A 12,465-nucleotide genomic window follows, 5' to 3' on the forward strand; every position below is an offset into this window, starting at 1 on the left:
TGCTATAGTTTCCTCATCTTCTAGCACCCCTCGATATCTTACAGGGTGAGGACCAGGCTCCAGCACAATCTCTGCCATGGCAGGGATGACGTAAACTTTGATACCTTGGATGAATTGACTGGACCCCAGAAGATACGGTGCTTCCACCACTTCTGGTCTCGGATAAAACCCAAATGTTGGGGCATGAGAATTGGCCTAGGGCAGTCAGTTTACACAACCTGAAAATATGAAGCAAACGTTGACAGGAACAAGCTGGCAGATAGATTCTGTGCCCTTCACACCCCTTCAGGTTGTTTCCATGTGCAGTGGCTCCATTCAGCCTCTCCAGAGATGCCTGACATGACTGAGAAGTTGGCTGTGATTTCCTGGTGAAGACCAGTTAAGCCATGTGCCACCTTGTGATTGATTTTCTACATTTCTGCCTCACTTCCCTTTTCCCTCAGACTTGCTGTTCTTTGATTGCTCCTCCTAATAAAGCATTCATATGTAGCTTTAGGCTATTGTTTTCTTATTTTCTAGAGAACCTGGCCCAGACAGCATGGTAAGAGGGACTCTCTTCTTAGATTTTCAATTATAATGGTGGTAAACACTAAGGATAAAGGAAAATAAAGAGGGTAGTTTAGGGTGAATAGGAAGTATGCCAAAAAACAACTGGGGGATGTTAGTTCCTTTTGAGAAAAATGGGATAAGGTGGATTCACAGGAGCAAAACTTTGTCACAGTTTTTCTAGGGTAAAAGAGGGGAAGAAGGTTATTTTAGAGAGTGTAATTAATAATTCTTAGTGAAACAAAAAAAAAGCCCCACAACTATCTCATCAACTTAGCACAATGTAGATTTTTTTCACTCAAAATTGTATATGGTTTTGGTGGTTCTTCTCCAACTTGTAGGTATGCAGTCTGGAATACTTGGTCCCCAAGATTTCTGGGGCTGGGGCAGAGCGCTAGAGTTGGAACTCGAGGTGAAGCAAGAGCAGGAGAGCGAGAGGGAGAGAGAAAGTGAGAGAAACACATCAGCTCTTAACTGGCTTAGCCCAGAAGGGACATACGTCCCTTCTCTTCATAATTCATTGACCAGAGCTAATCATATTGCCACAGGCTAACTGCTAGGGAGGCTGGGAAATGTAGGGGAACAAATAGATTTTTGTTGAGCACAGACTGTCCCATGTCAAGTTTTATCAAGAGAAATTAATGGAGAGATGAGACCAGATGGGACAGGGTAAGAGATTCTTACTAGAATAATGCAAAGAAGATCTTCAAGAAATGTCAAAGTGGGTACAAAGAGGTAGAATACAAGACCTGAGACAAATGTCTGTTTTGAAATAGAGGACACAAAGGGGGAAGGAAAAGACTTCCAAAGGAGGATTAGGTAAATACTTAGAGAAGAGATGAGAGAAAGGACAGACAGTTGGGAGCAAGCCTCTGACAGATAAAAGGATGAAGCCACAGAGGAAGCAGTTGTGCCACTTCCCGGTGAGACATAGCAGGACACCCTGGAGAAGACATCAGGTGAGCTGGCCACAAAATAAGACAGGACAAGGTGTGATATAATACGCCTTAAAATAAAGAGTGTTGAATGATTCACTCAGAGATCCACTCACTGTGGTCAGCACAAAACAGTGAACATGTGATGATGTCCAGTTCCTCAGATAAGCTCTAGCCCCCATGTCTGTGAGGTCTCTCAAGTTTAGCTCTGAAAGGTCATGACTATGGAAATTCATTTAAGAGTGTTTCAGGTGCCGCTGTCCAAGGTGATGGGAGTCAAGTGAGGCTCCTCAGATGTACTTCACATCCCAAGAAAGGAGGAGCTGGGCTGCTGATCACAAAGCAGTCATTCATCCACTAGGATAGGGCTGTTGTGAGGATTAAATCTAGTGCCTGGCACATTCTAAGTGATCCGTACATGTTACCTATTGTTTGACTAACTTCATGCGGTTTCTGTTTTAGAGATTAGGACACTGAAGCAGAGAAAATTTAAGAGACTTGTCTGTGAAATTATAGCTGACAAAAGCATATAATAGCAGATGGCCATCAGGTAGTCTAGAACAGCGGTCCCCAACATTTTTGGCACCAGAGACTGGTTTCCTGGAAGACAATTTTTCCACGGACGGGGTTGGGGGTGGGGGATGGTTCAGGCGGTAATGCGAGTGATGGGGAGCGATGGGGAGTGGCAGATGAAGCTTCGCTCGCTTGCCTGCTGCTCACCTCCTGCTGCGCGGACCGGTTCCGGGACCCCTGGTCTAGAAGATCAGAGGTTGGTGTCATTAAAGACCTCCTTGATGAAATTACATTTGAACAGAGAAATGAAGGATAAGAAGTTAGCCAGGCAAGGAAGGTGAGGAGGATAAAAGAGGGGAATCCAGGTAGAGGAGACAGCATACAAAAATGCCTGAAGTGAGGAATGAGCTTTAGCCAAGCTGGGTAGAGGATCATGCGGTCAAGAGCTCTATGAAGGAGAAGAAGAGTGGTCCCAGATGAAACTGGAGAGGAAGATAGGCTTAGGCAGAGTCTTATAGGTCATGCTAGGACAGTGAACCCCATCCCAAGAGCGATGGTAGTCCACTAAAGTGCTTCAAGCAGCTTAGTGGCATACAGATATGTGTTCTATAAAGATCACTCTAGCTGTTATATGGCGAAAGGATTGGGAAGGAGGGCAGGTGAGAAGAGGGAGAACTAGAAGAAACTACTGTAGTAGTTCTGGGGATAAACGATGAAGGATTAGATTGGGATAGCAGTAGAGACAGAGAAAAGCTGAGGATTTATTTTGAAGGTAGAATCAGCCGGAGTCTAGGGATAAGGCAGAAAAAATTATCCTGATGTCCAGGTTTATGGCATGAGCAGCAATGTGAGTAGAGTTACCCTTTATTTAGATGCAGGGTATATTCTACATTGTTGGTTGAAGTTTTTTTAACTTATTTAAATGAAATAATTTTAGATTTATAGAAGAATTTCAAAGGTAGTACAGGGAGTTCCCACATACACTTTACCAGCTTGCTCTACATAACCATGGTACATTTATCAAAACTGAGAAATTAACACTGGAATAATCCATCAGCTAAACTACAGACCTTACTAACATGTCATCAGTTTTCCCACAATGTGCTACTTCTAATCCAAGATCCATTCCAGGACATTTAGTTGTTATGTCTCGGTTTCCTACAGTCTGTGACACTTCCTCAGTCTTTCCTTGTTTTTTATGAGCTTGCCACTATAGAAGAATACTGGTTAGGTATTTTGTAGAACATCCCTCAATGTGGTTTTGTCTGATCTTTTTTTCATGATTAGGCTGGGTTTATGGAATCTGGCAAGAATATCACAGAGATCATGTGCCCTTCTCAACCCATCACATCAGAGGATATGTGATATCAACATGGCTTATTAGGTCACTTGGTTAAAGAGATGTATGCCAGGTTTCTCTACTTTAGAGTTATCATTTTCCCTTTCCATACTCCATTCATTCGAAGGAATCACTAAGTTCACAATAAGTTCACACTCAGGGAAAGGGGAATTAAGCTCCATCTTATGGAAGGAAGATTATCAAATTGTGGACATATGTTAAACCACCCATAATAAATAAGTATTTGAGGGGAGGTACTCTTAAGCCATGCAAATATCCTATTTATCTTTAAAGTTTCTCATCCATTAGAGGATTTTGCCTGCCACAATTATCATTGTGGTGTTCTAATGGTAACTGTCTGTTTCTTTAATTCCTTCTACATCTGTCATTTGGAATGATAGTGTTTAAAAGTTACATATTCATATTTGTTCAACCAGCTAGTGTCTCATTTACTTAATTTATTTTATTAACAAGAATAAGAGATTCTTTAATGAGGAGTAGTGTCTGCTAACTTAACACTATGTATATTCAGCTTTTCTATTCATTGGAAATGGTGTTGCTTAGGAGGGAATGTAATTTTAAAAATATATAGTTCATTTATTTTGATGTTATTTTGAGTCTATTTATTGTTTAAAACTAGAATGAACAAGATAACTCCTCAATTCTAGACCATAGTTAATAAAACAGCATTCTTCTCAATCCTGTATTTCCAGTAGAATAAATGCTAGGTTGGTAATTAGATTAATAAAAAAAATATGGAGTTCTTATCTAGTATAAAGCATTAAGAACACTTCCACAAACTACTATTAATTCTAAAAATGTGTAGGTAATATATGGAATAATTCAGAAAAATATAAATAAGAAAATCTTTGAAGTTCATATTTCTGCCATTCAAAGATAATTCTTTTAGTGTTTTGGCAGATATTCCTTCTTAATTTTAAAATACTCATATACATGGTATATGGATTTATATTTATATAAATGAATAAAAGTTAATAATTTTACATCTTGTTACTTTTCCTTAACATAATATGTGTTTTCTGTTTCATTGAGCACTCTTAAAAAAAGATGTAAAATAATTGAATAGTAATTCATCATATGGTTCATAATTTGTTTAACTGTTCTCCTGTGATTGCCAGTTTAGCTTGTATCCAATGTTTTACTGGCATAAAAATTCTGTACTGAGCTTTTCAGGTGTATGTCTTTATATACAGTTTGGTTATTTTCTTAGCAAGGAGACAGTAGTGTGGTGGTGAAGAGCTCAGTCTTTGCAACTGCATTACCTGGTTTTGTGTCCATCTGTGTCACTTAATAACTGTATAACCTTTAGAAGATTCCTTAAGTTGTCTGTGTTTAAATCTTCTCCCCTATAAATTGTGAATAAGTACAACACCTACCTTACAGGATTGTTACGAAGATTTAATAAAGGCTATATGAAAACGCAATATGAAACACACTCAGAAAAGTGCTTAGAACTTGCCGAGCACTGTGTTAAATAAATAAAAGAAAAAAATCAGTGTTATATGTCCTATAAATAGTAGAACTGCCCTGTAAAACCATCTGGATATGGTATTTTAAAATACTGATTTAATTTTTAATGGTTATTAAAATCTTTATACAATTTTTAAACTTTACACTCCATTTACAGTTATTACAAAATATTGACTATATTCCCCATGTAGTGCAATACATCCTTGAGCCTGTCTTACACTGAGTAGTTTGTACCTCCCATTCCTCCACCCCTATATTTCCCCTAACTCCCCTCTCCCCACTGGTAACCACTAGTTTGTTCCCTATAATATCTGTGAATCTGCTTCTTTTTTGTTATATTCACTTGTTTGGTTTACTTTTTAGATTCCACATATACATGATGTCATACAGTATTTGTCTTTCTCTGTCTGACTTATTTCACTTAGCATAATGCCCTCCAAGTTCATCTATGTTGCTACAAATGGCAAAATTTCATTCTTTTTTTATGGTTGAATAGTATTCCATTGTACATATATTACCATATCATCTTTATCCATTTATCTGTTGATGGACACTTAGGTTGCTTCCTTATCTTGGCAATTGTGAATAATGCTGCTATGAACATTGAGGTACATGTATTTTTTCGAATTAGTGTTTTTGTTTTTTTCTTTTTTTTTCTGGATATATACCCAGGAGTGGAATTGCTGGGTCATATGGTCGTTCTACTTTTAGATTTTGAGAAACCTCCGGACTGTTTTCCACAGTGGCTGCACCAGTTTACATCCCCACCCATAGTGTATGAGGGTCCCCTTTTCTCCACATCCTCGCCAACATTTGTTATTTGTGTTCTTTTTGATGATAGCCATTCTGACAGGTGTGAGGTTATATCTCATTGTGGGTTTTGATTTACATGTCCCTGATGATTAGCAGTGTTGAGCATCTTTTTATATGCCTGTTGGCCATCTGCAATTCCTCTTTGAAAAACATCTATTCAGTTCTTCTGCCCATTTTTTAATCGGGTTTTTTTCTCTTTTTTTTTTGGTGTTGAGTTGTGTAAACTGTTTATATATGTTGGATATTAATGGTTATAGGGCTATTTGTGTTTTCTAGTTCTTCTTGAATCAATTTTTGAAATTATATTTTCAAGGACTTTGTCTATTTCATGAAACAGTTTAAATATTTTAAATTTATTAGTATATAGCTATTTAGATAATTCTCATTCTAGTGTTCTGTGCTCTCTTTTAATTTCTATATACTTTTGTATGTCTGCTTGTTTTTGCCTCAAAATATTTTCTCTTGACAAATGTTGCTAGAGATTTATTCATTATTTGAAATTTATTTCTCTCTTTTATTTAACAGCTTTACTAAGGTATAATTCATATACAAAAAACTACACATATTCAGCATATACAACTTTAATGAATTTGGACATATACATACACACACATGAACCATCACCACAACTAAGGTAATAAGCATATCATCACTACCAAAAGTTTCTTTGTGCCTCTTCATTTTTGGTTTTGTTTTTGTAGTAAGAACACTTAACATGTGATCTATCCTCTTGATACATTTTTTTAAGTGCACAATTCAGTATTGTTAACTATGGTTATAGGGCTATTTGTGTTTTCTAGTTGTACAATGTGTTGTACATTGGATCTCTAGAAATTATTCATCTTGTAGTCTTGCATAACTGAAACTATATCCATTGAAACATGGCCCACCATTTCTCTCTCCCCCAGCCCCTAGCAACTACCATTCTACTCTCTGCTTCTATGAGTTTATTTTAGATACTCACGTAAGTGGAGTCATTTTTTAAGACTGAATAACATTTCATTATAAGCATACCATAGTTTTTCCATTCATCCATCAATGGACACTTAGGTTATTTCCATATCTTGGCTATTTTGAATAACACAGCAAAGAACATGGGAGTGCCAGTATCTCTTCAAGATCTTGTTTTGAATTCTCATAGATATATACCTAGAAATGAAATTGCTGGATTGTATGTTAGTTCTGTTTTAATTATTTTGAGGAATCCCCATATTATTTTCCATAGCTGTTGCACAATATTGTATTCTCACCAACAGTGTACAAGTATTCCAGTTTCTCCACATCCTCACCAACACTCATTATCTTTTTTTCTTTTTTATAATAGCCATCCTCATAGGTGTGAAGTGGTATCTTAATGTCATTTTGATTTGCACTTCCCCTATGGTTAGTGTTGTTCAGCATCTTTTCATATCTTGTTGGCCGTTTGTATGTCTTCTTTGGAGAAATATCTGTTCAACTCCTTTGCCCATTTTTAAATTAGGTTATTTTATTTTATTGCTATTTAGTTGTATGAGTTCCTCATATATTTAGGATATTAACCCCTTATCAGTTATATGGTTTGCAGATATTTTCTTTCATTCTGAAGGTTGCCTTTTCATTCTTTAAAATTTTTTTCCAGCTTTATTGAGATTTCATTGATATATAGCATTGTATAAGTTTAAGGTGTACAATGTGATGATTTGTTTTATATATATATATTGAGAATTATTGCCATATAAGGTTAGTTAACATATCTATTACCTCACAGAATTACAATTTTTTGTGTGTATGGTAAGAAATTTTAAGGTTTACTCTCTTAGTAACTTTCAAGTATACAGTACAGTATTATGTTAATTATATATTATGTTAACTGTGGTCACCATACTACACATTATATCTCCATAACTTATTCATTCTATAACTGAAAGTTTGTACTCTTTGACCACCTTCATCTATTTCCTCTATTCCCCTGCCCTTGGCAACCACCAGTCTACTCTGTTTTTTGAGTTTAGTTTTTTAGATTATACATATAAGTGAGATCATACAGTATTTGTCTTTCTCTATCTGACTTATTTAGCTTAGCATAGTGCCTTTGATGTCCATTCGTGTTGTGGCAAATGACAGAATTCCCTTCTCTTTTATGGCTGAATGATATACCATTGTGTGTGTGTGTGTGTGTGTAGATAGATAGATACGTAGATCTAAAAATCCATTCCTCTGTCAGTGGACACCATGTCTTGGCTATTATAAATAATGCAGCAATGAACGTGGGGAGGTAGATGTCTCTTTGAGATACTGATTTCATTTCCTTCATATATACACCTAGAAGTGGAATTGATAGATCATATGGTAGTTCTATTTTTAATTTTTTGAATTACCTCTTTACTGTTTTCCATGGTGGCTGCACCAGTTTATATTCCCACCAACAATGCACAAGTGTTCTCTTTTCTCCACACCCTCACCAGTACTTATTCTCTCTTATCTTTTTGATAACAGCCTTTCTAACAGGTGTGAGGTAATATCTAATTGTGGTTTTGATTTGCAATTACCTCAGGATTAGTGATGTTGAGCACCTTTTCATGTACTATTGGCCATTTGTATTAGAAACATATCCAGGTTCTCTGCCCATTTTTAAATTGGATTATTTGTTTTTTTGCCATTGAGTTGTATGAGTTTCCTATATACTTTGTATATTAATATCTTATTAGATATATGGTTTGCAAATATTTTCTCCCATTTCACAGATTACCTTTTCATTTTGTTGATGATTTCCTTTGCTGTGCAGAAGCTTTTTAGTTTGATGTAGAACAACTTGTTTACTTTTTCTTTTATTGCTTGCACTTTTGGTGTCATAACCAAAAAATCATTGCCAAGACCAGTGTCCAGGAGCTTCTTCCCTATGTCTTCATCTAGGAGTTTTATGGTTTTAGGTTTTACATTTAAGTCTTTAATTCATTTTCAGTCAATTTTTGTGTGATGTGTAAGATAGGGGTTCAGGTGCATTCTTTTGCATGTGAATATCCAGTTTTCCCAACACCATTTGTTGAAGAGACTATTCCTTTCCCATTGGCTCCCATGTCAAATATTAGTTGACCACGTATGCGTGGGTTCATTTCTGAGGTCTCTATTCTATTCCATTGGCCTATGTGCCTGTTTATATGGAGTACTACCATACTGTTTGATTACTTTTGATTGCTTTAGGTTTATAGGTTTAAAATCAGTGTAGTGTGATGCTTCTAGCTTTATACCTTTTTCTCAAGATAGCTTTGAATATTCAGTCTCATGTGGTTCCATATGAATTTAGGATTGCTTTTTCTATTTATGTAAAAAATGCCATTGGAATCCTGGTAGAGATTGATTAACTCTGTAGATTGCTTCAGGTGGAATGGATGTCTTAATAATATTAATTCTTCCAATCCATGAACAAGTGATATCTTTTCATTTACTTGTGTCTCCTTGAATTTCTTTTATTAAAGCCTTCTACTTTTCAGAGTATTAATCTTTTACCTCCTTGTTTAAATTTATTCCTAAGTATTTTGCTGTTTTTGGTGCTATTGTAATGAGGATTCTTTACTTCTTTTTCATATAGTTTGTTGTTAGTGTATAGAAATGTAACTGATTTTTTCTAGCTTGTTTTTTGTATCCTGTAACTTTACTGGATTTGTTTATTAATTCTAACTCTTTCTTGGTCATGTCTTTAGGGTTTTCTATATATAAGATCATGTTCTCTGCAAACAGACAGTTTTACTTCTTCCTTTCTGACTTAGATGCCTTTAATTTTATTTTTTTATTGCCTGATTACTCTGGCTACAATCTCAGGTACTATCTAATAGGACTGGTGAGAGTGGGCACCTTTGTCTTGTTCCTGATCTTAGAGGGAGTTTTCAACCTTTCACCATTGAGGATTATGTTAGCTGTGGGCTTGTCATATAGACTTTTATTATGTTGGGATGTGTTCCTTCTATATTCAATTTATTGAGAGATTTATTATGAAAATATGTTGAATTTGGGGAGATTGGTTCAAGATGGCAGAGTAGGAGGACGTGTGCTCACTTCCTCTCGTGAGAGCACCAGAATCACAACTAACTGCTGAACAATCATCGACAGGAAGACACTGGAACTCACCAAAAAAGATATCTTGCATCCAAAGACAAAGGAGAAGCCACAATGAGATGGTAAAAGGGGTGCAATCACAATAAAATCAAATCCCATAACCACTGGGTGGATGACAACTGGAGAACAACTATACCGCAGAAGTCCACCCACTGGAGTAAAGGTTCTGAGGCCCACATCAGGCCTCCCAACCTGGGGGTTTGGCAACGGGAAGAGGAATTCCCAGAGAATCAGACTTTGAAGGCTAGCAGGACTTGATTGCAGGACTTTGTCAGGACTGGGGGAAACAGAGACTCCACCTTTGGAGGGCACACACAAAATAGTGTGTGCATCAGGACTGGGGGGAAGGAACAGTGACCCCATAGGAGACTGAACCAGACCTACCTGCTAGTGTTGGAGGGTCTCCTGCAGAGGTGGGGCATGGCTCTGGCTCACCGTGGGGACAAGGACACTGGCAGCAGAAGTCTTGGAAAGTACTCCTTGGCATGAGTCCTCCTGGAGTCATTTGGTGAGGCTAATGGTGGGCCATTAGCCCAACAAAAGAGCCTGTAGCCCCCAGTGCTGGGTCACCTCAGGCCAAACAACCAACAGGGAGGGAACTCAGCCCCACCTGTCTATTGACAGGTGGATTAAAATTTTACTGAGCTCTGCCCACCAGAGCAACACCCAGCTCTACCCACCACCAGTCCCTCACAGCAGGAAGCTTATACAGGTCTCTTAGATAGCCTCATCCACCAGAGGACAGACAGCAGAAACAAGAAGAACTACAATCCTGCAGCCTGTGGAATGAAAACCACATTCACAGAAAGATAGACAGAATGAAAAGGCAGGGGACTATGTACCAGATCAAGGAAAAAGATAAAACCCCAGAAAAGCAACTAAATGAACTGGAGATAGGCAACCTTCCAAAAAAGAATTCAGAATAATGATAGTGAAGATGATCCAGGACCTCGGAAAAATAATGGAGGCAAAGATCAAGAAGATGCAAGAAATATTTAACAAAGACCTAGTAGAATTAAAGAACAAACAAACAGAGGTGAACAATACAATAACTGAAATGAAAAATACACTAGAAGGAATCAATAGCAGAATAACCGAAGCAGAAGAACGGATAAGTGACCTGCAAGACAGAATGGTAGAATTCACTGCCATGGAACAGCATAAAGTAAAAAGAACGAAAAGAAATGAAGATAGCCTAAGAGACCTCTGGGACAACGTTAAATGCACCAACATTCATATTATAGGGGTCCCAGAAGGAGAAGAGAGAGAGAAAGGACCTGAGAAAATATTTGAAGAGATCATAGTCGAAAGCTTCCCTAACATGCGAAAGGAAATAACCACCCAAGTCCAGGAAGTGCAGAGAATCCCAGGCAGGGTAAACCCAAGGAGAAACATGCCAAGACACATAGTAATCAAATTGACAAAAATTGAAGACGAAGAAAAATTATTAAAAGCAACAAGGGAAAAATGACAAATAATATACAAGGGAACTCCCATAAGGTTAACAGCTGATTTCTCAGCAGAATCTCTACAAGCCAGAAGGGAGTGGCATGATATATTTAAAGTGATGAAAGGGAAGAACCTACAACCAAGATTACTCTACCTGGCAAGGATCTCATTCAGATTCGATGGAGAAATCAAAAGCTTTACAGACAAGCAAGAGCTAAGAGAATTCAGCACCACCAAACCAGCTCTACAACAAATGCTAAAGAAACTTCTCTAATGGGAAACACAAGAGAAGAAAAGGACCTACAAAAACAAACCCCAAACAGTTAAGAAAATGGTAACAGGAACATACATATCGATAATTCCCTTAAATGTGAATGGATTAAATGCTCCAACCAGGGACTTCCTTGGTGGTGCAGTGGTTAAGAATCTGCCTGCCAGTGTAGGTGACATGGGTTTGAGCCCTGGTCCAGGAAGATCCCAAATGCCTCGGAGCAACTAAGCCCCTGAGTCACAACTACTCAGACAGCACTCTAGGGCCTGTGAGCCACAACTACTGAGCCTGTGTGCTGCAACTACTGAAGCCTGTGTGCCTAGAGCCTGTGCTCCACAACAAGAGAAGCCACCACAATGAGAATAATACCTATATGTACGTAGGTATTATTTTTAATGTATCCAATTCTTCCATTAAAATAATCTTTCCAAGAAAGTCTAGTATGCAACATGACAAAATTGTACTGCTCTTGTCCAATTTTGAATTAAGATTATGGTGGGAGGGGTGAGAGAAGAGCCATTTACCTTTATCATTGGGACTTCCAGATAAAATATCCTGCAAGATGCAAAGGGTATCTTGAGACATAGTAATTACCAGGATTCAATTACTAAGGATTTTTACAAAACAAAAGATATGTTATGATGTTATGTCTACTATTTCTTTTGATCTTTCTATATTGATTTCACAGATGGGCCTACTAAAATTTCTTATGGTGGAACTGTAACTCTAATGATTCACTTTGTTTTTGGGTCTGTCTGTAAGACCAATAAATTATGTTATATGTCTAGGAGAATTTGAGGTCTAGTTGCTGGTCTTGTTTCTCCTGCCCATGCCTCTCAAATGTGCTCAATTAATTAAATACATGGATACTCTCTTCTTTTCCTTTCTAATTTTTCTGTCATACTATAATTTAATGCTTAGCATTTGTACTATGGGTCACATTTTCCAACCATTTCTTAACTGCTTTTTCATGTATTCCCTGCAGGAATTTGATAAGTTGGTATAGAAATCATTCT

Source organism: Mesoplodon bidens (genome assembly GCF_964165515.1).
Source record: "Mesoplodon bidens genome assembly, chromosome: 7".
NCBI lineage: Eukaryota > Metazoa > Chordata > Mammalia > Artiodactyla > Ziphiidae > Mesoplodon > Mesoplodon bidens.